Raw genomic sequence first — 26181 nt, forward strand, 5'->3', positions numbered from 1 at the left:
TGGGCATGAGGGCAAATCCCTGATTAAAGTGTATTTACCGGCCCTCAGGGGTCACCTCACACTCAAACGGCCTTAAACTGAAATGTCAAGTAGAATGAAGGATTCATTGGAGGGCCCACACTGGGGCTCGGAAGGCGACATTTCAGCTCAACACTCTGATGCCCCACTCATCTCGTCTCACTCTGTGGAAACATATGCGGAACCCCACAGCCACGCTCATGAAGAAATAATTGTGATCTCTGTGTTTCCTAGGAAGTAGTCTACTAATCATTCCAACCCCCAGCAATGAGCGTGACCATTTACAACCAGTCACAATAAAGTGCTCGGCTGGAAAGGAAACCACACCATTGTATCGTTGTCAGAATATTGGGTTTGGAGCTGGCCAGAGGTTAATAGTGTTTTGTCTGTTTGGAGTGTGACAAGAGAAGAGAAAGAAAGAAAGAAAGAAATAAATAAATAAAGGAGAGTGGTGAGAAAAGAAAAAGAGAGACAGAGGAAGAGAGAAAGAGAGAGAGAAGAGGCAATATGCCAGAGAGCAAAGGGATGAGCTTTAAAAGCTGTGCTAAAGCAGCCAGCAAGATGACCACAGGGATGTCTGCCATCTCAAAGGGCTGCCAAGAGAGAAGACAAATGCATGTTAAAAAACAGACGCTGAGTTCATCCAGTTTATGAATCCCAGAGATTTAAAATCCTGTCAACAAACAGGACGAGCCAAAAAAAAAAAATCTAAATATTTCCACCTCATCATATTCAGCAGATCCATCACTGCTACACTGCTTAGCATATCTGACATCGCCAAGTATTTGGATCCCATTCTCTCTAACACAGCTCAGTGGATTTCAGTGACCACCTCTAAGGCATGTCAACTCATTTTGAAGGGCTCAATCTTCCAGAAGCTTCCATGAGTCTGGATGTGTACCAGTACATTTACATTTACATTTACATTTAGTCATTTAGCAGACGCTTTTGTCCAAAGCGACGTACAAGGGAGAGAATATTCAAGCTACGAGCAATAGAACCTGGTGTAACAATAAATAAATACTACTTTACATAAGAAATATAACAAAATGAAATAAAAAAGAAAGAAAGAAGTGCAGAAATGTAACTGCTGTAATTGCAAGTTACGCACTAGTCGAAGTGCCAGTACAGTACATTTCCCCACGCCAAGCTCTCAAACTTCTCAAAGCTCTTAAACTTCTCAAAGCCTGTCACTTAACATGGGCTCCCTCCCAAAGGTACAGTATGCCGTCAGACCAAAGGGGAAGGGCTTGACTCTGACCCACTGCCTGACTCATCGGAGGAGTTGAGTTGAAGAGGACCCCCCTCCCCGAAGGATGAGGTTATGCATTTTGAAGAGAAGTAGCTTCCTTGGCCCCGTGCCCATCACTCATCTCTTCAGATGTGATTTAATCCCATTAATGTCGAGGGCAGTCCTTTCAACCAGATGAGAGCTTGGACTTAAATTCATATATAAGTGATATTTCAATTATATCCGATCAATAATTGTGGCTGAATAAATTAAAACTGATTCTGAGGTGACTTGTTTCAGATAACACTTTCTAGATTGGTGGCTTGTGCTTGCAACGGAACTGATGCAGTGTTTGGGTTGGCATATGTTTTGTTCCCATGACAAGATGAAACATCTGCTCAAGCATGTTGGTGTTTTATCTGGATGTCAGATTGTAATGCGAGATGGGAATTGGGATGGTGTGCAGATGGACTTGGGGATTGTTCGTTTGAGGAGTGCATTTTCATTGTAGGTAAGTAATGGAGAAACAGGCCCCGCTGTGACAAATTGATTTATTCTAAATTAAATCCTGGGGAAGCTTTGGTTACAATAAACATGAAGCAGATGTTGTTGCTTAATGGAGTGATTACAGAATACTTTCTACAGCCAGGTAACCCACTTGGATTTGCAGTATACAATTTTTTTTTGAAAGCAGTAAACCACTATGCTCTAAGGGTCAAACACAGCTTTCATGGCTTGTGCTCAAATTTCCGATAACAATCTTTCTTGACAATTCTGTTTCTTTATCTCCCCAAAGTTATCTGAATAGTTACTGTAGATGGGGTTTAAACAGCAGTGAGCCTACATTATAGTGGTGATGAAAAAGTATCAAATCAACCCCACACTTTTGTTTCTTGATAGTGGACCTGATGACGGCATGCATGCATGCTATTTGAATATTTGGAACCATAAATAAGAATAATCCCATCCCATTGGTCACTGAATACTTAATGTTGGTATGGATGTTTTTTGTTCCAAATGCAACGCATGGCATGAACTAGTGAGGTTCAGATAACAACCCACTTTATTATTTTTTCCGTGCTTTTGGCCCTTTTGGAAACACACACCAACTGCTTCCCTGAGAGAAGAGGAGTCCTGCAGCAGAAGCAGAGAGCTCCCAGGTACTTCACTGTATTTGTGATGCAAATGAGTTCAGATAAGGGATAATGTATAACAAATTCCTCAGCAGTTCTCGCCTGGCACACACACAAAAGCAGGTCTGTCAAAAAAGATATGTTCGCTATCTGCAGCTTTTGTGGCTGAATTACTATGCAGTCAATCAGTGTCTATCTGTTTAGGCTGCACTTTACTTTGCCTCATGTTTTCATAGCCTTCACCCTCGTACATTTGAATTAGATCAAGGGTATTTCAACAGGGTTTTGCTAGATGAGACAATGCCCAATGCTCCAACTCCAAAAAATACGTTCAAAAAGTACCCTGTGTCAGAAGTAGTCTACGAATGCATTCAGTCCACTAGCTTGCACCATTGATTGTAAATTCTTTGTGAAAGCCTGTTTTGTCAATATGAAGAGGAGAAAGGAGGAGGTGTTTGTTTATTTGTCTGGACCTCATTTTAGGGATGTATGTCTTTCTTCTTTTGAAACCATTAGAAGTTTGAGCTTCTTGTACCTTAGAAGGACACTCCCTTAGTCAGGACTGAGGCTGGAATAAAACAGTTCCTTTGACAAACAAGTGGGACCTCATACTGCATCTTCTCAATGTTGACCTTAAGAAGCGTTCCACCATAGTGTCTCCCAAAACCATTAACACAGAAAACCTTTCTTTTACAAGCTCTTTTAAAACCCAGTCTGAACAGTCAGTCCACTGTCCTTTTGGTGTCAATATGGCGATTGTTAAAAAAAGATTGGTGTTATCACAAGGTCAGAGCTGATAACAGGTAATGAGCCAGCAGCTTAATATCGCAATAAAAACCACTGCTGCCGTTTCTAGGGACGAAATGTTCTCTCGTGTGACAACACAGTGAACAAACACCGAAATGACAGTAGTAGAGCTGGCTTTTGGGGAGCAGATCCTGACGTTTCAGCACACAGGACTGGCAGAGACGGTCAAGGGCAGGCTTTGGCAGTGGCACAGATGAGAGCAAAGAATGAGAGAGAGAGAGAGAGGGGAAGAAAGTAAGCATTTTTCTGCCATTCGGGCACAAGTAATTAGTCTTTTACCCTTCCTCCATCTGTAGGCTAGCCCATGCTAAGTGCAGCCTGTAGCCATGTTAATTACAGTAAATGACCGCCTCTGCTGTGTCCTTCATGCTAAAGACCCTCAGGTGGCCTGACTCCGTCACCCCTCGGCTCTTCCCCTTGGCACGCACACAGAGAGAGGCCTGACAGGAGGGGAGAGGGGAGATAATAGGAGGGGGGCGGAGGAGAGAAAGTGGGGGGAAGAGGGGGAAGATAAGGAGGGTTTACAGTCAAAGGTGCACTGGCAGCCTGTAAGAGAATTGTGCATCACGGTAAATAAGAAAAGAAGAGGGTAGAGGAGGGGAGGAACTGATGGATGAAAAAGGAGGAGTATTCTGCTCAAGGTTTCTTCCTGTTCACAGGGATTTTTTTTCTTTTCTTGCCCCTGTCGTCATTGTGCTTGCTCTAGGGGGTTCAGACCCTGGGCTATGGAAAGTCTTGAAACTATTTAATTGTTTTGATGCTTTACTAATTGAATTGAATTTAGTTGAATTGAGTGTTAATGAAGAGGATAAAGGATCAAGGAGCTGTGAAGGTCTGAAAAATGAAGAACACAGAGGCTGAAGGGACTGTAGAGACTGAAGAAATGAGAGCGAGTGAAGAGAATTCTTCCACATGTTTGACTTCCTTTCACCCTCCAGCATCTGAGCCTTGTCTCTTCATCACAACAGGGCTCCTTGCTGATGTCAGCAGAGGAACCCAGGGGGGGGGGTGGTGCGGAGATACCAAAGTCATGAGAGGGACTAGCAGAGATGGCCTCTGTGAAAATCCCACCATGTGACTCAGCCTCTCGAGCTTGTCAAATGAGATCTGAGTCTCTGTAACAGTGGAACATTATCCCCCCCCCCCCCCCCCCCCCCATCACCAAGGCAATAGCGGCCACAGTCAGCAAGGAGTCATTATGCTGCATCACAATAACGGTCATCTTTGTACGAGTTTGAAAACTGCTGTGACATCAGCCGTGGTTAGCATAAAGGCCCACTCTCAGGTGCAGTATATGATTCAGCTCTGGGATTCTAATGGTTTATAAAAATAGTGGAAAATCTGCCTTTGTTCTGTTCGTAAATAAATCATGACCCTCTGTAAAATGACACACAGCCAATAAATAATTCCCATGGTGATCTACGCAAACATGGTGTCCAACATGCAGTTCTTTTAACCTGGTGGCCGTAAATTATTCATGTCTCTTTGCTGTGCAGTATTGTTGACGATCCAAGGAGATCAATGGCTTTGAGGGAGCTCCCTAACAGTGTTTTGTTCCCTCTATTTATATTGCAATGGACGGTTTTGGTGGAAAGGTTATCAGCACAGCTGTAAAAATGCAGTTTGGAATGCGTAATGAGTAATGTTTTTAATCCGAACGTTTTTCTGTTTGGTTTTGGGATCAAAGTTTGCCTTAAGACTGAGCGGGGGAGAGACAGGGAAAGAGAGATGGTAGAGGGGAAAGGTCAACATGTCTCACAGGGGCGGCGTTACACAGTAATATACACTGCAATATACAAAGTATTATATCATATTTCATCTGAGGTTTGCACTATCTGCATAAGCCCTCACACAGGTCTCTGAAGCATTCTCTTTTTAATGTGAACACTATTGATATTGTTTTAGAACCCCTCTCTGTCTCTGTGGGTGTAGGGGATCATTTCTGAAGCAGAATCAAAATGACTAGCTTTGGCATGATTCCTGTCGAAACCACTGCACACGGGACACAACTCATATTTCAAACTCATATTAGTTTGACTAATCATATTTCCACTTCATCCAAATTACTTTCACACTGACAAGTTTAGCCTTTCAAAGGACAGGGAGAAGGAATGTCACTGTGTTCTGATATTTCAGTGTTGGAGACCACTTAAGATTAAATGTAGGTATGCAGAAACAACAAAGCGAACACTATGAAACAAAGTGTTTATCTTTTAAATGTTTATGTTTCATAACTACACTTGCTTCATTACAAGATATGGTGTAGTTCAGAATGCTCCAAACATATCTGCCCTGCCCCTATACGGTTCCACTGAGAGCTCAGTACTCTCTAGAGTAGACAGGAAGCTCATCTGGGCACTCACTTCCTCTCTCCATGCCTTTCCTATCCCAACAGAGCAGAGCACATGGCAATGCAATGCAATACACAGAATGGCAAGCAAGGAGGCTAACTAACCCAGTCCAGGCAGGAGTCCTGACAAGTTATTATTGACATTAGTAGAGTGTGGCAAAAAGTGTGACCCACTTTTTGAGCCCCCTATGTATAATAAATATTTTTGTCATTGACAAAAAAGGGTGGTGGTCATTTAACAGTTGTTATAAATGGCTTATAATATTTGATGTAATTTATAACAATAGTCATTCAAGGTTGGATAAATTATATTTCAGTATCATAGCTTGAATGAAATTATGCAGTTGGGCAAAAGTTTGTAACTCCAGTTGTGTTACCATGGTGCAGACAGTATCCACACCTGCTCATTGTGATGTCATAAAGGATGCTGCCAGTGTAGGCCTATGTGTGGCACTTTTCAAACAAAGTTTGAGCATATTGATTAAAACAGTCTGTGTAGGATGCTCGGACTTGTGCATTAAGTATAATATTGTTTGACCATAAATAGTAGGTAAGTACAGTAAGTCAAAGCTTTTCCTTTATGATGAATTTATACTAATTACTAATGATGAATTTTATTATACTTATATTTTATTCATTCTAACCATGTTTCAACTTTGTTAGTATACTCGACAATCTGAAATTCAATGCCGGTTTTCAATTTCAGTTTTATTTTGTATAGTATAATTTAAGGAAATGTTCACTCTCAGTTGCTGGTCAAAGTGTTTTATACCTAAATAGGTTAAATGAAATAATAGTAGTTCAACTAAGACTGTTATAGCATTGTGAAAACAAATCAAATATTGATTTTATTCTGAAATGTTTCTTATTGACAATGAGAGATGCTATTCAAACACTCACGTAAAAGCCTTTATGGCATGTACTTACTTACTCTGCTGCCAATACACAGATTTTAGTGGGACAACACTTTAACCAATTCTCAACCTATGGTTTAATTTCACTTACAGTTAGTTCATCACACATATTGCATTAACAGATTCTTTTCCAAAGAATCACTTCTTATGTAACACAATTGGTTATGAATGTATTAATAGGTGATGTTTCATGTGCTGTCTCAATGCATTTTGGCTAGGGCTGAACGATTTTTTTCTTTTCTTAAGATGGTACATTTTGCACACAGTGTTTAAAAAGTGCATGCCTTGTGTTTATTCTTACAATGACTTTGTTTAAATTACTTAAATGCACAGTGGCAAAGCCACCGATTTGTTGTTCTTGATTCTGTAATGAGCAGTTAAATAAAAATGTAAAATGTGGGAAATAATATTTTACACTAAATGTATCTAATATTGTGTTGGTCATATTTAAATCATTCATTACGATTTGTTAAATTTTGGATAAAATAAAAAAATCGCATATCAAATCGCTATCGCAATATTGGGGGGAAAAAACGCAATTAGATTATTTTCCCAAATCGTTCAGCCCTAATTTTGGCCATTTAAAATTCAATTTAATCAATAAGGCTGATTTTCTGACCTTATAAATTCAAATATTACGGTCATAGCAAATAACAGTGTACCATTACATTCTGGGAATCATGTATCTTTCACTGATATAGTCTTTAGGTAATTAACAATAATGATTCATTATTTTTGTAAAATTGCAACAGTCTCATCTATGGCAAGTAATTTCACAACAGTAATAGCTCATTAGGAAAACAAGTTTCTCAACATGTAGACTTTATACATGTAAAATGTTCAGTTTATGATGTTTAAAATTGCAGTTATGTCCATGTCCAGTATACACAGTGATCTGCTTAGCTAAGGCAGCACAGTAATTATGACATCACTGGACATCGCCGTGATGTCATAAAGAATTGTACACTGGCTTGTCACTCCTGCTGTAGAAAGTTCATTTTCTGACAAAGCAATCTGTTGGTGCTACATGTTTCCCCTTTTAGTTCTTCAAAAGTGTTATTTTCACCTAACAGGACACCCTATTTCAAGAAAGCAAGGTGGGTGTTGTGATTATTTTCAATGTAGCTGTGATGGGTCATGATTTTAACACAACCTAAGGGTCCTAACCCTAGTGGAAGTGAAAGAATATCAATGTTATTGGGGACTTTCAGTGGTAGTTCGAAGACTGGAATATTTATTTTCTTTCAGAAAACAATGAGGTCCAGTGGGAGGACCAATGAGAAGGAGGGAAGCAGCACATCAAATGCAGGTAAAGTCATTTAAAATATTTGTAGCCCCTGTCATCATCACTGTCATGGATGATAAAAGGACCAGAATCGGGTTCGTAAACGTAAAAGCAATAATGTATTGTTCTCCTTATAAAATCTCAGATCTGAAACAGTGAGTGGACAATGGCAAGCTAATGTGAACTCACAATCAAGTATTTATTGAACAGAAAATAACTAATCAATATTTAACTAAGTAGTGCCAAGCACCATTACTATTAAACTGAGAATATTTTCCCCGTTGGTTCTCAAACATAAGGAAACAAAACCCCAAAACTACACGGTGTAATGCTCCTTATTGTAAGACCCTTGCTCAAACAAAAAAACTGCTTTTAAGCCCCAACTCCAAATATTATTACAATAGTAGAATACATTCATTCACTCTGGTCTCTGACAGCACATTGAAAATAAAGTACAAATGCCGGCAGTTTTCAGAAAACCAAAAAGCAAACAAAACAAGGGTTGCAGGCCTGTTAACAGTTCTTGATGAACGGCGGTATTTCTTTACTCACGGTCCCGTGGTCAACATACCGAGTGAACTTATCATTCCCCAGCGACTCCAAAGACAAGATAATGACTCCAACGACCGGTGCCCACGCTCCCTCGTAGCCGGAAGAACCATTGGCTTTCCCCTGGTCACCAGTGGCGCTATCCGGGTGGCGGTGCTCCCTCGACAGCTACTCAGTGAAACCACAAGTGTGTCTGGAAACCTGTGGCGCTAACTGAGCAGCAGCTAACTAACTTCACTATCTCCCAACGATCGGTTTAGCACTCTATTAGTTATCTGTTGAATGACTGCGGAATGCTACCACTGTGCTAGCATATAGGCAGGGACCTAGCAGTAAGCTAGGTTAATATCTCAGTTGCGAGAGCTAAATTTAAAAAACTGGCAATAACAAAAAAAACTGCAAATACCCACGCACACTCTGTCTGAAAACTCCAGCGTCAACTAGACGTTACTGGAGCTCATTGAAGGTTGTTTCTCGGTATACCTCCTTATCACTGTGCACAGGTGTTTTTCTCTACTTCTCTCTCGTCGTCCTCGCTTCTCTCCTTCTCTGTCTCTGCTTCCCCACGTGTCTCTCCCCGCCAACCAATAAAAATCCCTAATACCTGAATTTACTAATTTCTTAACCAATAAGCCTAAGGGTTGCTGGCCAATGGTAAACATGCACAGGGCAAGCTTCACCCCTGGCGCCCCCCACACACACATGCAACATGACACATAACCTCACCTAACACATGATTAATTATATTACAACATGCAGCATGACACATAACCTCACCTAACACATCATTAATCATATTACAACATGCAACATGACACATAACCTCACCTAACACATCATTAATCATATTACAACATGACACATGACCTCCCTTAGCACATCATTCATCATATAACAACATGCAAGATGACACATAACCACACCTAACACATCATTCATCATATTACAACATGCAACATGACACATAACCTCACCTAACACATCATTATTCATATTACAACATGCAACATGACACATAACCTCACCTAACACATCATTAATCATATTGCAACATGACACATAACCTCACCTAACACATCATTAATTATATAAATCCGAAAAAATAATCCATCCTTAAATAATGTTTTAGTTCACTGTTTATACTTTGTGTCTGCCTGTTTTTCCGATCGCTTCTCACTCACATTACGAAGCTTACCTATTTTCTCACTAAACAAATCATCATTGAAGGCCTAACCACAAAATCTATGGTCCGTCACTGCAGTTGTACTACAGAATCTGAGGGAAAGAATTCCACATCCAAGCAGTTTTAGAGGGGCAACAGCTCTAAAAATTAGTTTCACTACTCTTCCCAATCATAGTTGCTGTGGAACTCATGGTGGTTGCTAGGGTTTTCTCATGGTAGTTAAGGTGGTCACTTGTGTATTTATATGGTAGTCTAGGTGGTTGCTATGATGTTTCTGTGGCAGGTGAGGTTGTTAGGGTATTTCCAGTCTGACATATACAATAATACCTCTCTACCAGCTACCCCTGCCTTGGCCTCTTCTCCGACTGTACAGTCCTCCACAGGGGCCCTTGTGGAGTCAGACCAGCCTACTTCATCCACGCCTGGACTGCAGGATGATATTTCATTTCTCTCTGAATATCTTGTGGATCTCTCAGAAAAGTATGTATCTTCCTTTTTCCACTCAGTACCATCTAAATATTGTTAAAGCACTTTTTTTTTATATATATGTTATAATCATAATAATTAACACAAAAAAGTAATAACTATGGTCCTTTCTTGTGTTCTTCAGGAATTGGGCTGCATTCTGTCAGACAACTACTGGTCCTGTGAGTGTCCTCACTTGTGGTTTACTTGACATTTGTCAAGGTTTTTTGTGTTGAATGGAATCACCTTTGAAAGTGGTGTTTTTTCCAGTAGTGCAAGACTATTTAGATTTGATATAATAAGTGTGATTATTGCGTAAGCAATCACACTATTGCTCTTTTTACGTTTTATTAGTGTGATTAATTGCTCTTCTTAAGTTTTATTGTTTATTCTTATTCCAAATGTTTTTTGGCGCCGCCTCTCCTCCTACAGCTTTTGAGATATTGACACCACTCCAACTCGGACACGTCCGTCCTGATCCCGAGTAGTGTGTGTGTTTACATAGTTAAGCTGGCCATCAAAAACTTTCCCAGAACCATTTAAACAAAAAACAAGCCATTAATAGCATAGCATCCGGCTGGTTATGAAAGATTTTCCCAAACCATTTAAATCACGATTTTCCTGAACTGTTTAAACCACGCCATTAATATATTTCAGCCAGTTGGTGACCTAACCTATGTCACTGTTTAACCTATCGGAGATTTACACAAAGTATGTGCTTACATTGCGACTAAGATTTTAACCCACTTCATGGACACTCATTTGCTGTATTTTTTAAGTAAATGAAGAAACCACCCACACAGTGGATTATTTACAACCTACATTCCAGCTGATGTTCGGCTTGTGTAACATTCAATTCAAAGTGACAAGAAAATGTCTGGTTGGTTATCAAAGAGGTTCCTGAACCATTTAAATGAAATATTGAGATACGCTATTGAAGACTTGAACGCATTTCTTCTTATAACAATAGCTGTGATAGTGGAGACTTGAAATAAGGGGGATTATGACATTTCTGAATCGCAAAAAAACAATGCCAGCTGCTATGTAGCTAGTCATATAATCTGTGTTGGTGGTTTATTTACTTAAAAAATACAGCAGTTGAGTGTCATTGTTCTTGAAGTTACGCTTATTGCACACAACAAATGACTGTCAGCTCATTTTTAAATACTCTTTTATTAATTTTAAAGAGAACTGTATTCTGTATGCACATAATTATAATAATCAGCATCAGGGATTTTTTCTAATCTGTCATTTGCTGGGCGGAGGTCTACGGTTGAGCAATCACACTTTGCATTTTCTTGCGGAAGAGCATCTCCAGTTAACATGTTATTTTCCATCCCAAACAGCTGACGAGGATGGAGTTTTTCAGACTGTGCATAAGCTTGATGAGACATGTGCATGTGAGTTCGATGAACCTTGTTCTCCCAGCCCTCATCAAAATGTTGAAAGAGGAACCAGAACGTTTCCCATCTATCCAAGAGAACATCAAATGCATTGAGCCTGCTTGCTCTCCTTCTAAAACACCCATGACGTACATTGAAGATGAACATGACATCATGATTCTCAAGGATGGAGTTCTGACACAAATCATTCCAAAAGTGAGAAACATCTCTTCACTTACACTGTGTGCCGTGTCAACCAGCTCCTCGATTTCCTCCAGAACGTGGTAAGTGGTACAGAAGAAATTGGTTAAAACTAAATGTTGTGATTGAAATGCAACAGTAAAACATCAATACCTGTGGAAAAGGAATAGTTTACATACTTCTAATTGAAATCACAGACAAAATTAAGAATTTTTACCTATAAATGTATTTTCTTAAGGTCCCAGTCCTTGCTGTTGGAACAGCTTGGCATCACGGAGGAGCAGATTCAACACAATGTTCAGGAGACCTTGAGGAAACTCAATGCCATCAGCTCCCCCGCTGGCTCGGATGAGTTAAGTGCTGCCATTGCAAAGGATGTAGTGTTGAATATAAATTCAACCCTGGCTGAGATAAACAGGTCAGTTTCACGTTTGTCCAGCATGGCTACCTACAAACAGACCCCCAGCACTGAAAACCTGGTTAAAGAAGTCAGTCTGAAGCTGGATGCATTCATAACTGGAGAAGTGCCTGCAACAGGCCAGGTCTGTTCTTCTGACAAAGACTTCAATTCAGTGTTGGCTTCAACTGTGGGGGAAGCTATGACTGTGGTCATCAACACAATGGAAATCTCCTTGGATGAACAGGAAAATAACAAACCTACAAAGAGGTGTCTGGCATCGATCAAAACAGTGGTTCAAATTCTGACATGTCAAAGTGACTGTGTGGACATCTGTCCACCCCATGGAAAAGATAGGGAAGTTAATGAGGAGAATAAAGAACTGAGTGCTCAAATCCACATACCTTACCCAAGCATGAAGTCATTTTCCAATGAGGACTTTCAATTTAAGGCCAAGAAAGCGGTCGGTGATGTGCTCATTGTAAAAATGAAAAGTTTTCACTCTGCTCCCTCAAGTACAAGCTGTGTGTCTGCAAGTGATGCTACGTCTTCCCATGACACAGCAGTAGAGGAATTTGATCATTTATCTCAATTACTTCAGCCCATTGGAGAGACAGCTGCCGGTGTCATGGAGATATTTATAGAGGAGATAAAGATGATTGCTCAGTCTTCCACAGACAGGCCTTGCACTCTGGACGATGAGGAAGTGTTACCTGCTGTCCCCTCAAATGTTTCCTGTGTGAGGAGGAACCAGATCCAGGAAGCAGTAAGAAACATTTATGACAAAGTAAAGATGAACCTGAGAGATCTTTTTGGACAGCTTCCCTTTCAACAAAATCAAGCCATTGGCACTGTCGGCCAAATGATTTCATTGGTGGTGGTCGACCACTCTTCTCATGACACCACAGAGAAACCAGGACATCAGAGACGCTGTGAGAGTGAGCAAATTCTTGCTGTGACTCAACCACTGGGCGCTGGTGAACTCCGTAAGGTGCACAGCGACTGCCCATTTAGCCCACTTCTGCTCGACACCTGCACTAAGAATGTCTTAAAAGGACTGCTTGCCTCCTACTTGCCTGGACAAGGTCAGAGAACATCCCATCAAGGGACGTCTCCACCTGTGCCGTCTGCCAACAGCAGTTTTGAGGACAGTCTCCTTTTCTACTTGAGCGATATGACTTCCTCCAGCTCCTCATTTTTCTCTGAGGATAGCTTCAGCAATTTGTCATCAAGCTTGACTGAAGGCAGGACCAGTGGAGAGCTCAATGAATCTGTGGCCATCCCTTCTCGCATGAATAGATTAAACAGTGCGGAATTTCAGATTGATGCTTTTGAGGAAGTGACTGATGTTTTGGTTACATTTCTCCAAAGCCACACTTCTTTGCGATCCTATGCCTCCAACATTAGCAGTGAGAAAGATGATTTGACAGACACGCCATGGCTTGACTACTTCGCTAAAGATCTGGATTCTGTTGCCACAGATGTCGTTGATGGGCATGAGGACAGTCAAACTCAGGGGACAAAGAAAGTGAGCCAAATTGTGATTCAATCTTCTGAAACATTTACAGGGCCCATCTGCCCCCTGACCTTGGAGTCTACAACCTCTGATGTAGTTGAGACGGTAGTTGAAGGCATACAGACTATTTTGTGTTCCATGTCAGGTCACACTATGGAAGGTACCAGCTCTGACATAAAAGGAACCAGTGAGAGAGATTCACAAAATATCTGTAAAGATTTAAATGATGTAATGTGGAATTCCACCTGTGAGATGTTCAGAGGCGTACAGGATAAAGTAAAGGACTTCTTCACCAAAAATCAGCAACTTGTCACCAAAACCAAAAGCAACACACAAACATATGCAAAAGAGGCAGTTAGCAATGTCCTTATTGGCATTAAAAAGGACCTTCCAATCTCGGGGGATTTAGACACTGTAGAAGATGTCAAAATGATCCATGAGGTGTTGAATTCAATGCTGAATAATATCAGAGAGGTAGATGATCAAACAGAACCAGAACTAACCTCAGAGGCGATAGAGAGACCTGTTTCATCTTCATCGTCAAACTCATTGAGCAGGTGGTCAGAATCCAGTGATGAGACCTTACCTGGCACAGTTACCATTACTGAGCTGATTGCTGAAGGCACCATCATCAAACACTGGCATAGTGACTCTTCTGCGAGTGTATCCCTCGCTGGTATATCTCGGGAAACAATTGGCAGCGTTATAAAGATTGTCAATGAGACGTTTGGTGTGGAGGATCAAGCATCTGTTTCATTACAGCATGGAGGTCTCATTTTAGTTGCAGAGAAGATCGAGAGATCCCTCTCCAGAACAGTTGCGAGCTCTCGAGACATTGTTGGCAAGATTTATGATCTCTTTGTGAAGAGCAGAAAAATGGCCACTCGCAAATGTGTCTCTGACACTGTGCTTTTTAAGTTTGGGGCTGATGAACTTTTAATGACGAAAATTGCCTCCCAGTTTATTCAAAGCTATGCTGAGGAGACTGTGAAACATTTCCTTCTCCCTTGTTTTAATCTTCCTCTCTCTTGGGGCAAGGAAAAGCCAAGTTCCTTGGTTCCAGCTTCAGCTTCAGTCTCTTGTCCTGGCTTCACAACTGGAATGGTGCTGGATGGACAAGACAAGCCAGAGGCTTCAAAGGTTTCATCAGATATACTGATTGACATACTGAGTCTATTGAGTGAGGCAATGGTAAAGGATGTGATGAACAGCTTTTCTCTGGCACTTCAGTCAGACATGATTCTTGAAGATTCAACAAAACAGACATCTAAATCCTTTAATGGCCTGGGGTCAATGACCTTGAATGAAGGGCAGGGTTACTGTAGCCATGAAAACGCTATTGCTATATCCTGCCAAAAGCTGCCACAGCCAGAGTCTAATAACCTTGATCGTCTGATAACTGTGCTGATGATTCGACTCTTGATGTGGAGTAGCAACCAGAAACCTGAATCCACAGACTCGATGGAGAATTCCAGACAGCTAATGGGCAGGATCCTTTCGACGTTTGATGTTTCAAAAAATGAGACACATCCTCAGGACACTGGGACTCATCAGATCTTCAGAGCCGTTTATTATGATCTGCTACGTGAATTCGGCTCTGAGATGATTCTTTTCAAAGCTTTGGATACAAGGGATTCTGCCTTTGATAAAGCCCTGGTGACATCACTTGAAAAACAGTTCTTGAAGATCCATGGAGTGCCAGAAAGTATAGTTCCAACTGAGTTAACTGGGATGGATTACCAGGCTGACGCCAATGCCTCTCAAAGAAACAAGAGCAAGAAAGGCAAGAAGGGAATTCTTCGATTCCTGCGAAACATTCCTAAATTCAACATCTTTCGGAAGGTAAAGATTTTTCTATAAGAAACCTCAAATGTCAAATGATTTTTCTGTGTATGCTCATAGTTAAAACAACTGGAGGAAGCCATGGTCACAATTTGTAACTGAGTCACAATCAACTGAATTCCAAGGCTTAACATATAATATGGCTAATATTAATTTCCTTTGACCCACTGACCTATTTTCCTCTTCCTCTTGCTTCCTATCTTTGTCGTGTCCTTTTAATCAGAAATCCGAATCACACCCCATCAAAAAGGGGCTGGCCGCTGTCAGCAGAACTGATCAAAACCAGCTCACCCATGCTGATATGGTTGCAGGTAAGTCTAATGCATGTCTGCTTTAATTTTCAATGTGTGTATGTGGAGCAGTACATCTGTTGTGAAACACCCATTTCAAGGAATACTTTTTGGAGGACGTTTCTCTCATTTCATTTCCAATTCTTGTTTGGCAGAGTCATCTGGTAGTGTTGGTGTGGTGTGTGCTGCACCCTCAGAACAGGTCGCAGAAGATAAAAAGCCCCACAAATTGTCATTCTTCTCAAGACTCTTTACTGCTGTGAAGAGGAGAAACTCTAGAATCAATCCAGAGTAACTAAATCAATGAAGGATAGGATGGAGGCCTAGGATCAGAGCTTCATCAGGGCAAGGGTAAACATTCAGTATCACTCAGTAAGCTATATCCTACTCCAGCAATTAGCCTCTGATATGCTTCAGCTGGAGTGGGCGGAGTAAACAGACAGCCGAGAAGTGCACAGTCTAAAAACATCAAACAGAAAACAAAAACACAATTAGAAAATATAGTTAGAAGGCCTCACACAAAGAGCAGTTCAACATATAAATAACATATGTAGTTTTGCAATTTATGAAGTGTTTAGCCACAAATATTTGTTGTGTGACTGGGTGGGTAAACCCTTTTGTCTTCACTACAATGTCACATATTCTGCAATGTCCACATTTAAAGGTACCATTAGGCACTTTAGATAACCAGGATGTCTGCTCCTTTGCTGGTAAATGACTGTACTAACCTATCACCAATTGTAGGTGCTCTTCTAAAGGAGAAGACCGGAGACTCACTAAAGATATCACTAAGAGTCTCATTACATTGAAGGAGGTCCCAATTCTTTCTAATTATCTTGCGTATATTAAAGGCCTTTGTGCTATTCTCACGTCTGTGCTGGCACCCGCTCCGGTCACGCCCCCTTCAGCATGCCAAGCTCACACTATATGCGTTGGAATGCGTTGATCCGTCAAGGTTGAGCTCCGTACATCCTGGCTCCCACGCCTACGTTCCCCAGAGTTCCGTGCGTCCTGGACCCTACGCCTACATTCCCCAGAGTTCCGTGCTCACGACCCCAGTGCCCTGTTCGAAAACTCTTAAAAGTAAGATAGCTGTCTTACTACCTTGGTGTCTCGTCAAGGCAGGTGTCTTGCGCAAGATATTTCTACGTGTGAAGGTATCTCAAAAAGCCGTTGTTTTCGAACATTCTTTTAAGATAGCGTGTACGATAACATGTGACGTTGGTACGCTGAAAGAACGTGGCTATCTGACGTAGGCTATCTGACGTAGGCTAATGTGCTAATGTTAGAAAGTTGGCTGACTGATGCTTCGCAAATCACATCAACCATTATTGCTGGTTAAAATAACGGTGTTATCGGATAGTGCAGTGTCTATTTTTCGGTAACTTTTGAAAAATCTAAGCGAGAAAACGGCGAAACATTTACACACAAAACACGACCGTCAGCGGAGTTTGGTCCGCCATCCTTGTTTACAATTTGCAGTTGCCGGAGGGACTTGGCGCACAGATTTATGGGTAATAGGCAGAATCAAGGCTGCACCGATGGTACCTTGAAAAATGACCGTTACGCGCCGATTTTAAGGTATCTTATAAACCCGGAAGAGAAAAATTAAGGGATTTCGAACAGTCCTTCCTTCTCTTGTTTAAGAGAGGAAGGTGGTAAGACAGCATTTTAAGAGTTTTCGAACAGGGCCTAGGTCTCGTCCGGCTGAGTACCGTGTATTTTCAATTCCTCGCACTCATAGCCAGAGTTAGAATCTGTTGTGTGTTTGCTCCTAAGTTTGTGTCCCAAGTTATAGTTTCTGTGTTTGTTTAGTGTCCCCTGTTAGTTTATTAATTACTCCCCGTTTGTGTTCCCCAGTGTTTGACGCTGGGGATCTCAGTTTTGCTCGTCACCCACTGTTTGTCTTTTCCGGTGTTAGATACTGTGTATCTTAGTTTCTTTTAACTGTTAAGTTATACGTTATACTGTTTACATTCCTGAGTTCAGTTAATCACTTAGTTAGTTGTAGTTTCTTGTTTTCATGGTGTTCTCCTGTGTTTTGTGTAATTCCAGAGTGTGACTGTGTAGTTTAGTTTTGTCTTTTCTAGTCCTGTCTTTAGGTTAGTCTTCCCTACATCTTAGTGTTTCCCTAGTGTTTTTACACGCCCTGTTCGTGTCCTATTCCCCTGTTCTCTAGCTGTATTCCTCAATAAACTCTGCTTCCCCCGAAAACGCCTGTCTGAGCCCTGACGTCCCGTGACCGCTATAGCATGTGGCGAAAAAGACTCTGTCCTTTTTAGAGGTTACAGGTTTCCTTTGGGGCAGAGAATGGCGGTCAAGAGAGCTGGCTCTAACCAGTGCTGGCTCCAATACATTAGAAGGGTAACCACTCTCTCTAAAGCGATTATACGTCTCTTTACTTTTTATGTCAAAATCAGGATCATTATCACAAATCCTCCATAGCCTCTGGAATTGGCCAAATGGCATGTTCTTAGTAAGTGTAGGTGGATGAAACATTACTTCATGCAAACATTTATTTGTATGTGCCTCCTTCCTAAATATCGTAGTATGTAAGTAACCATCTTTATAGATTTTTAAGATCAAGGAAGTGGATTTTATCTTTATCATATTCAAGGGATAGCTTTACATTAAGATTTGCAGCATTCAAATAATCATGAAAAGACAATAGTTCTTGTTCTCTACCCCTCCAGCAGAGAATTATGTCATCTATGTATCGTGCCCACCAGATCATTTTATCTCCAAACCTATTGCAATGAAGCAAAGCCCCCATTGCACAGCCTTTGACTTGTTTAAAGAGTGTGTCCTGGCAAAGAAACATTTTATTGTTCAATGTCCATTCTGTCAATTCCACAAGAAAAGTCAGTAGGGGGGCTGCTCCTTTACTGATGTCAGGTGAAAACTTATGAGTTAAACTGTAATACACAGGAAATGGAAGATACTTAGAAGGTATCTTAACTAAACACAGCAAGTTACTATTAGATTCATTACACCAATAATCAGAGCAACAACATATTACAGCACCGCTGGCTAATAAGTGCTAAGCCACCAACGGAGTTATGAATGAATGGTGTGCTAACGGTCACATAATAGAACGTAACGTAAACGACTCATAATTACATTTTACCTTTCGACGAATTAACACTGTTCATAGAAATTAAACGAAGGTCATTAAACATATTTATCACAGTATGAGACAGCGAAAAAACTCTCAGCGGAAAAGCATCTAGAGGCTTAACATGTGCGTAACTGTCACAGTTGTTCCCTATCCCACGACACGAGCATGATGTCAAAGTAAAAGTCCGTCAACAGAAACCAATACAATACTGTGCGTGCAGGGATGGATTACCAAACGGCCCAGGCCAAGGGGCCCATGTGTTAGACTTTGTTTTTGTTAATATTAGAGGTGGCTCAAATGTATCTCTTATTTGTGGTTGGAAGCGGTGTTTCATAATCCGTCCATGTGTGCGTGTCCATAACAACAATACACTACAACATGAAACATGAAATCACTCCAAGCAATATACATTTGCTGACCTAAATAAGATGCTATTTTATATTACTTGAGGTTATTTCAATAATTTTGACAATTTTAATCTTGGACTACCATTTTATGGGAGCGAAGAGGGACAGGTGGGGCTTGAAAAGGCCCCCTTGTTCTAAGTGGGGAATGACAGAAAAAGTTTGAGAACCACTGCGTTAGCGGGACATAGAAGGTTGTATCTCCCAGCTGTCTATGAGCCTCTTTAATATATTGCTCGTAGCCCCACACAACCCTTTTAATCACAACGTTCTTATTTTCCGATAGTTCCTTGAGAGCCTCTCGCTCCTCCTTAGTCAAATTCTGTTGATATTGCTTGTTTTTAATGGACAATAATTTTTCAATCTCCTAGTTAACCTTCTTCTCAAAAGTATTCAGAGTCGCATTTTGCACTACATGGCAAAAGTAAGATTTCAGTTCAAATGGGGTAGCCGGTTTAGAAAAGGTATGCCCACTAGGTGACAAGGGCTGGGCTGGATTATAATTATACCAAGCTCTCAAATGTAGATTTCTATAAAACCTAAATAGGTCGATCTTAACATCAAAGTCTGTAGAATGATGTGTAGGAGGGGCGCTGAGACCCTTTTAAAGTACTTTAACCTGTGTCTCCGAGAGAGGAGTACCTGTTAGATTTATAACCGTTGGATAATCAGCCTGTCCTTTCTGGCTTCTTCAATTAACAACAGCATCAAATCAAATGAGCACTTACTTAAAATGGCCTCCCACTTTTTCTTGAAATCTCCATTATCTCTTGAACCATATGCTGGGAACTTCTTGATTCTAAGGCCACGCGGTTACCCTTCTAATGTATTGGAACCAGCACTGGTTAGAGCCAGCTCTCTTGACCGCCATTCTCTGCTCCAAAGGAAACCTGTAACCTCTAAAAAGGACAGAGTCTTTTTCGCCACATGCTATAAAACAGAGGCCTATAATATACGTAATATAATTAGAAAGAATTGGGATCTCCTTCAATGTGATGAGACTCTTAGTGATATCTTTAGTGAGTCTCCGGTCTTCACCTTTAGAAGAGGACCTACAATTGGTGATAGGCTAGTACATAGTCATTTACCAGCAAAGGAGCAGACAACCTGGTTACCTTAAGTGCCTAATGGTACCTTTAAATGTGGACATTGCAGAATATGTGACATTGTAGTGAAGACAAAAGGGTTTACCCACCCAGTCACACAACAAATATTTGTGATTAACACTTCATAAATGGCAAAACTACGTATGTTTTTTTTATATGTTGAACTGCTCTTTGTGTGAGGCCTTCTAACTATATTTTCTAATTGTGTTTTTGTTTTCTGGTTGATGTTTTTAGACTGTGCACTTCTCGGCTGTCTGTTTACTCCGCCCACTCAAGCTGAAGCATATCAGAGGCTAATTGCTGGAGTAGGATATAGCTTACTAAGTGATACTGAATGTTTACCCTTGCCCTGATGAAGGTCTGATCCTAGGCCGAAACATAGAGCTAGCTTCTTTATTAAAGCTTTTTATTGAAAAAAAGAGTGCCTTGGTCTGACCATTCTCTTGTAATTAAATCAATGTCCTAGATAAAATATTAAGCAGTCCTGTCATTGTCCTTTTATGGTCTTGAAGTGTTTGGTTGTGTGTGTGCTGGGTTATTATTGCCATGTGTTTAATTCTCCAATTTTTTTTCGACCCAATCTCAAGAATGGATGTTAAATACAGGTATTTTTATTTATGTAAAAGTAGTGTCTGCCTACCCCCAGAGGGTTTCTACCGAAACAAAAACATAACTACCAATGAAGGAACTGTAGGGTGATGTGGTTCGGGGGGAGTGAATGTTGGGTGAGCAGACAGAGTCTTGGTCAGAAGACCCGAACGGCAAGGAGTGGAGTGAGAGAATGATGCAAGAGAGAAGGGCAGGTTGGATGTAACACCAGTAGTTTTATTTCCTTTTTTGTTAGCTTGATCTTTATTCTGTGTGGTTAACTGGAATACGCACACTTCAGGATACGGTGGAGTACTGGCAGGGAGTGGAAAAAGGTGAACTGCCAGGGGAGCAGACTATTTATAGTCTCCGCCCCCTTAGCCAGCAGGTGAAGTTCGATTGAGTCCAGCAATTCCCCGGAATTGGGATCAATTCCTCCTGGAAGGAAGACTCACTCTTCTGCCAACTCCGGGAGCACCATCAGACGAGACACGGGTCTGGTGTAGGTTCGACCGCCGACTTGGACGTCAACTGACCGAACGCGTCCATCTCTACCGGCCGTTGACAGCTGTAACTCGACCTGTTGGCCAAGAGGCCCGAGGCAGTTGTGGGTCAAGGATCAGAACAGTCTTCCCTACTTCCAGATTCTGGACTTCCCTCAGCCACTTTCCTCTGGGTTGTAGGTTAGGCAAATAGTCACGGATGAACCGTGTCCAGAAATGGTCGGCCAACATCTGGCTATGACGCCACTTCCCTTCGCCAAGGAGCTTGCTGTTGGCAAAGATGGCTTGTGGCAGGGAGGCGTCCCGCCGCCCCATCAGGAGCAAATTGGGAGTGACAGGATCAGGATCACTGGCAGCAGATGAAAGATAGCCTAAAGGTTTTGAATTCATAATGCCTTCTACCTCAATCAGGACAGTGTGAAGGACAGCTTCCGAAGTGGTCTGATTCCCGAGAATCACTCTTAGGGCGTTCTTGACGGATCTGATTTCGCGCTCCCAGACTCCTCCAAAGTGTGGAGAACCTGGCGGATTGAAGTTAAATGAAATCTGCTGATTGGCCAAGTGTTCCTGAAGCTTGGGTTCCATGGCCTGGAAACACTGATTCAACTCCTTGTCCCCAGCGCGGAAGTTTGTTCCCCTGTCTGCCCAGATCTCGAAGGGCTTGCCACTACGGGAGATGAAACGACGGAGTGCTAGGAGAAAGGCATCAACATCCATCATTCCAAGCAAATCCAGATGTAAGCAAACGAGTGGTTAAGCATTTGAAGATAATTCCCCATCGCTTTTCTGTTCTAACGTGCCATGGTGAATGATAAATGGTCCGAAACAGTCTACACCGGTGGACCAGAATGGTGGTTTGAAGAAACGCAGCCTTGCCGGGGGCAGATCAGCCATCTTGGGCACTTTAGGTGTTAAAAAGGCTGCTTCACCAGCTGCATCCAGCTGTGCACCCCCGCTGTGCAGGCCACTCACGGGACCTGGGGTCCATGAAAGGTCAGCCTATCAGTTGATCCCAGAGTTCCGTGGGGCTGTGCACAGTGGAATTTCACTGACCCATTTGGTCAAACCCCAACAGTTTTCTAACGGTTTCAAGGCTCCCCTTCATCTACACTATATAAGGCCGACCCTCCTCTGGGCAAGTTGTGGTCAAGTCGAGCGGTGTTGGAGAAGTCATCATCAAGGAAGCACATCGGACAATATCCACGACTCAGAGACATTCACTTTCATTCTTGCCGGTGCATACATTGAGAATGTGAGTGTTTGTGATATGTGTCATCTGTATAATTTGTATTTCACTTGTTACCGTCACTTCAATCAGTAACTGTTATTACGGGATAAATGGAATGTTCACCGTTACGCGGCACGGTGTGAAAGGAACATATCCGTAGTTAATCATAGCCGTAATATTCATAGTGTATATACTGTTTCATTCTTGTTGTATATATCATCTTTATTGTATTTAATTGTATATATTTGTCATTTGTATTGTTAATAGAAACCACGGATTCTATCAGTCAGTTCACGGTTCAAACACGGATTCAAATGTGGATATAAGTCCCTTTACACGGGATAATTATATTCACGGGCATCATTCATCAACCACTTCATGTCTTCACTTCGTGTGTGTGCAATAAATCAGACCTCATTGGAACATTGGCATCCGTTATTGTTCTGACCGGACAAACCTGTGGTGATTGTCACTTACTCATTAACTAGCAATACAGTCCTTTTTGGGGTTTCATTCAATTCACATATCCCCCTATTTTATATTAGGAGAAGATTTCCACCTCTGACACTCCCTGCAACCGTGCTGATGTTTACGGATGGCTGGTCTTCCTCCCACAATCCAGTACTTGCGTCTCAACTCTCCAAAGACCCTCTCTGGGCCCGGATGCAGCAGGGACTCGTCATATTGCTTAATGATGAGCTGCGTAGTGGGATGCTTTGGGTCCAGAATGATTGGGTGGATGATGTCTGGGTCCAGGTCCGGAGATCTACGGAGTCTTCCTCCTACCCTCATCAGCCCAACATCTGGATCCAGTTCAGGTGAGAGTTGGAGTAGACGACTTTGCCTAGAGAGAGGCTTTCCTTTACGGAGAGCGTCAAGTTCTTCAGGGTAGCAGGACTCCTGGGCTTGTTGCAAAAGGAAGGTTTCCGCTGCTGCACCTTTGGCCACTTCATCGGATTGGCTCAATGTTTGCTCAGTGGCAGTGATGAGGTCACTCCAGCTTTGATGCTGAGAGGCATTCGGCCATATACCGGTGGCAGCAGAAACACTCAGGCATGTAGCAGCTTTCCTTAATTCAGTGCTGTTTGCGAGTGATGAGGTGTGGAAGACACCCGGAGCAACAGGCCAGCAAGTCTCAGGGTGTTGAAGGAAGGAAGGTCCGTCCGTCCAGCAGTTAGGTTGAGCTAGGTCACCCAGTGTCTTGCCTCGGGTCAGGGCATCAGCTGGGTTGTTTGGACTGTCCACATATCTCCAGTCATCTGAGTCTGTGAGTTCTTGGATCTCTGCGATACGAGTGCCAACAAAGACCTTATAGTGGCACGACTCAGACTTCAACCAGGTCAATACTGTTGTGGAGTCACTCCAAAGGATGGTTCGGGCCAATGACAAGGTAAGTTCAGACTTCAAGGTGGTGGCCAACTGCGCCCCTAACAAGGCAGCGCTCAGTTCAAGTCGAGGCATTGACAACTGTCTCTTTGGTGACACTCTAGAGCGGGCCATGACGAATGCCACATGAACATGATTTTGGCTGTCATGGACACGTAAATAGACCACGGTGCCATAGGCCCTTTCCGAGGCATCACAGAAGACATGCAGCTCTCTGTATACACCTGACTGGTCAGCACAAGCGGGCACATAGCAGCGAGGCAGTCTGATGCTTGAGAGGTCAGCCAGTTCCTGTTCCCACTTCAGCCATCGATCAACCAGTTCAGATGGAGTGATGGGGTCATCCCAGCCTTGTTTGGTTTTCCATAAGTCTTGAACCAGCACTTTGGCCCTGGTCGTATAAGGCAAGATATACCCTAAGGGGTCATATTGACTGGCAAGAGTGCGATAGATTAGGCGGAGCGTGGGAATCTTAATGGGTGTCACACGGTGTTTGTATCCCAGGCTATCCGGAAGGCAGCTCCAGCGCAAGCCTAAGGTGGACTCCTGGGGGTCAATGCCCGCTTGAGAGAGCCACAAGTCAGTGCTAACAGATCTTGCCTCTGGAGGGAGGTGTTTGACAACACTGGAGTCATTACTCGCCCATTGGCGAATTTCAAATCCCCCGTGAGACAGTGTAGCACGAAGTTTGTCCAAAAGTGTTTTGGCTGTGGCTGAAGAAGGGAAGCTTTGCAGGCAATTGTCAACATAGAACGCCCTCAACACTGACGTCATCACTTCATTATCACTCTCTGGGTGCTCTTTTGCTTGACGCTGCAGGGCGTAAATGGCGCAACAAGGACTACAAGTTGTACCGAAAGGTAACACCTGCCACTCATAGGTCTTTGGGTGTGTAGCTTGAGCCATAGCTCGCCAGAGGAATCTGAGCAGTGGCCTGTCAGCAGGAAGTAAATGAACTTGGTGGAACATGGATTTTATGTCGCCACTGATGGCTACGCTATGCTCACGGAAACGGAGGAGCACGCCAAGAAGAGAGGGACCCAGAGTTGGACCCGGAAGAAGGCTGCGATTTAGGTTCAGGCCATGAAGCTGGAAAGAGCAGTTGAACACCAGTCGATGTTTCCCACTTGCTTGTTTGACGATGTGATGTGGAACATACCAAGATTCTGAACCTGGCTGATCATCTTTGGGATCCACCTCCTTCACATACTCCATCTCAACCAGTTTCTGGATCTCCTGGTTGCAGATCTCAACGAGCTCAGGGTCCTTCTTCAACCTGCGTTCAGTTCCTCGCAGCCATGGCAACAAGTTATGGGTTGAAGAGATTAACTGTGGACTGTTGGGTGCTCTGAGCAATGGGGTAGCATACCGAGACACTCCCCCTGCTTCTGTCACTGCAGTTTTCGTCTCAAGCAGCTCCAGGCAATAATGATCTTGCTTAGACCGGGTTACGTCCTTCTCCTTACGGTGTGGAAAGGAATCTAGTCTCCACAGTCTCTCCACATTCTCCATCAACTCGGCAGTAGCTGGGCAGGAGACAGTATTGCAGAGTGTAAACAAGGCTTGTACACCAGAAGTCGGAGGTCGAGGTAAGGCATTGGCTGGGCCCTGAACAGCCCAACCCAGGGCAGTATGGACGGCGATGGGTCCCCCATAAGGGCCAATGTGGACAGGCTCTTTGGGCACCAACAAATGGCAATGATCTGAGCCTATCAGGATCAGTGGCCGGGCGTGGACAAAGTCTGGTAAGGGTAGGCCTCGCAAGTGAGAATACTCCCTCTGCAGGTCAGAGGCCGGACAGGAGTGCTCAGCCAAGTTGAGGACAGGGGCACTAAAGGCATTGGCTATAAGGAATTTTCTCTTCTTCTGGTTCACTGGGGAGATCGAACAGGAGATTGTCTCACCACTTATGGGAATCACTTCATGACGCACCGTTCTGAGATTCAGGATCTCTTCCGGTCCTTCTAGTTTCAGCTGGGACACTGCCGAGGTTAGGATGATCGTTCTTTCTGAACCATCGTCAAGTATGGCATATGTCCTCAGCCTCTGCCGGCCATTGATTAAGAAAACTGGGACTACCTTCAACATCACACGGGGAGATCTGTTTGGCTGATCTACGTACAGAGTGTCGGCAGGGCAAGGTGCACGGACGAGCAGATTGAGGGTGTTCCCCGTAGCTGATTTCTCTGAGCCATGGGGGCCTGTGGATGGTTGAGGTACGATGTTATGCAGGATGGTGAGATGCAACTCTTTGCAGATGTTGCAAGGCTTTTTGAGGGTGCAGT

This window comes from Clupea harengus, chromosome 15 (genome assembly GCF_900700415.2).
Source record: "Clupea harengus chromosome 15, Ch_v2.0.2, whole genome shotgun sequence".
Taxonomy (NCBI): Eukaryota; Metazoa; Chordata; class Actinopteri; order Clupeiformes; family Clupeidae; genus Clupea; species Clupea harengus.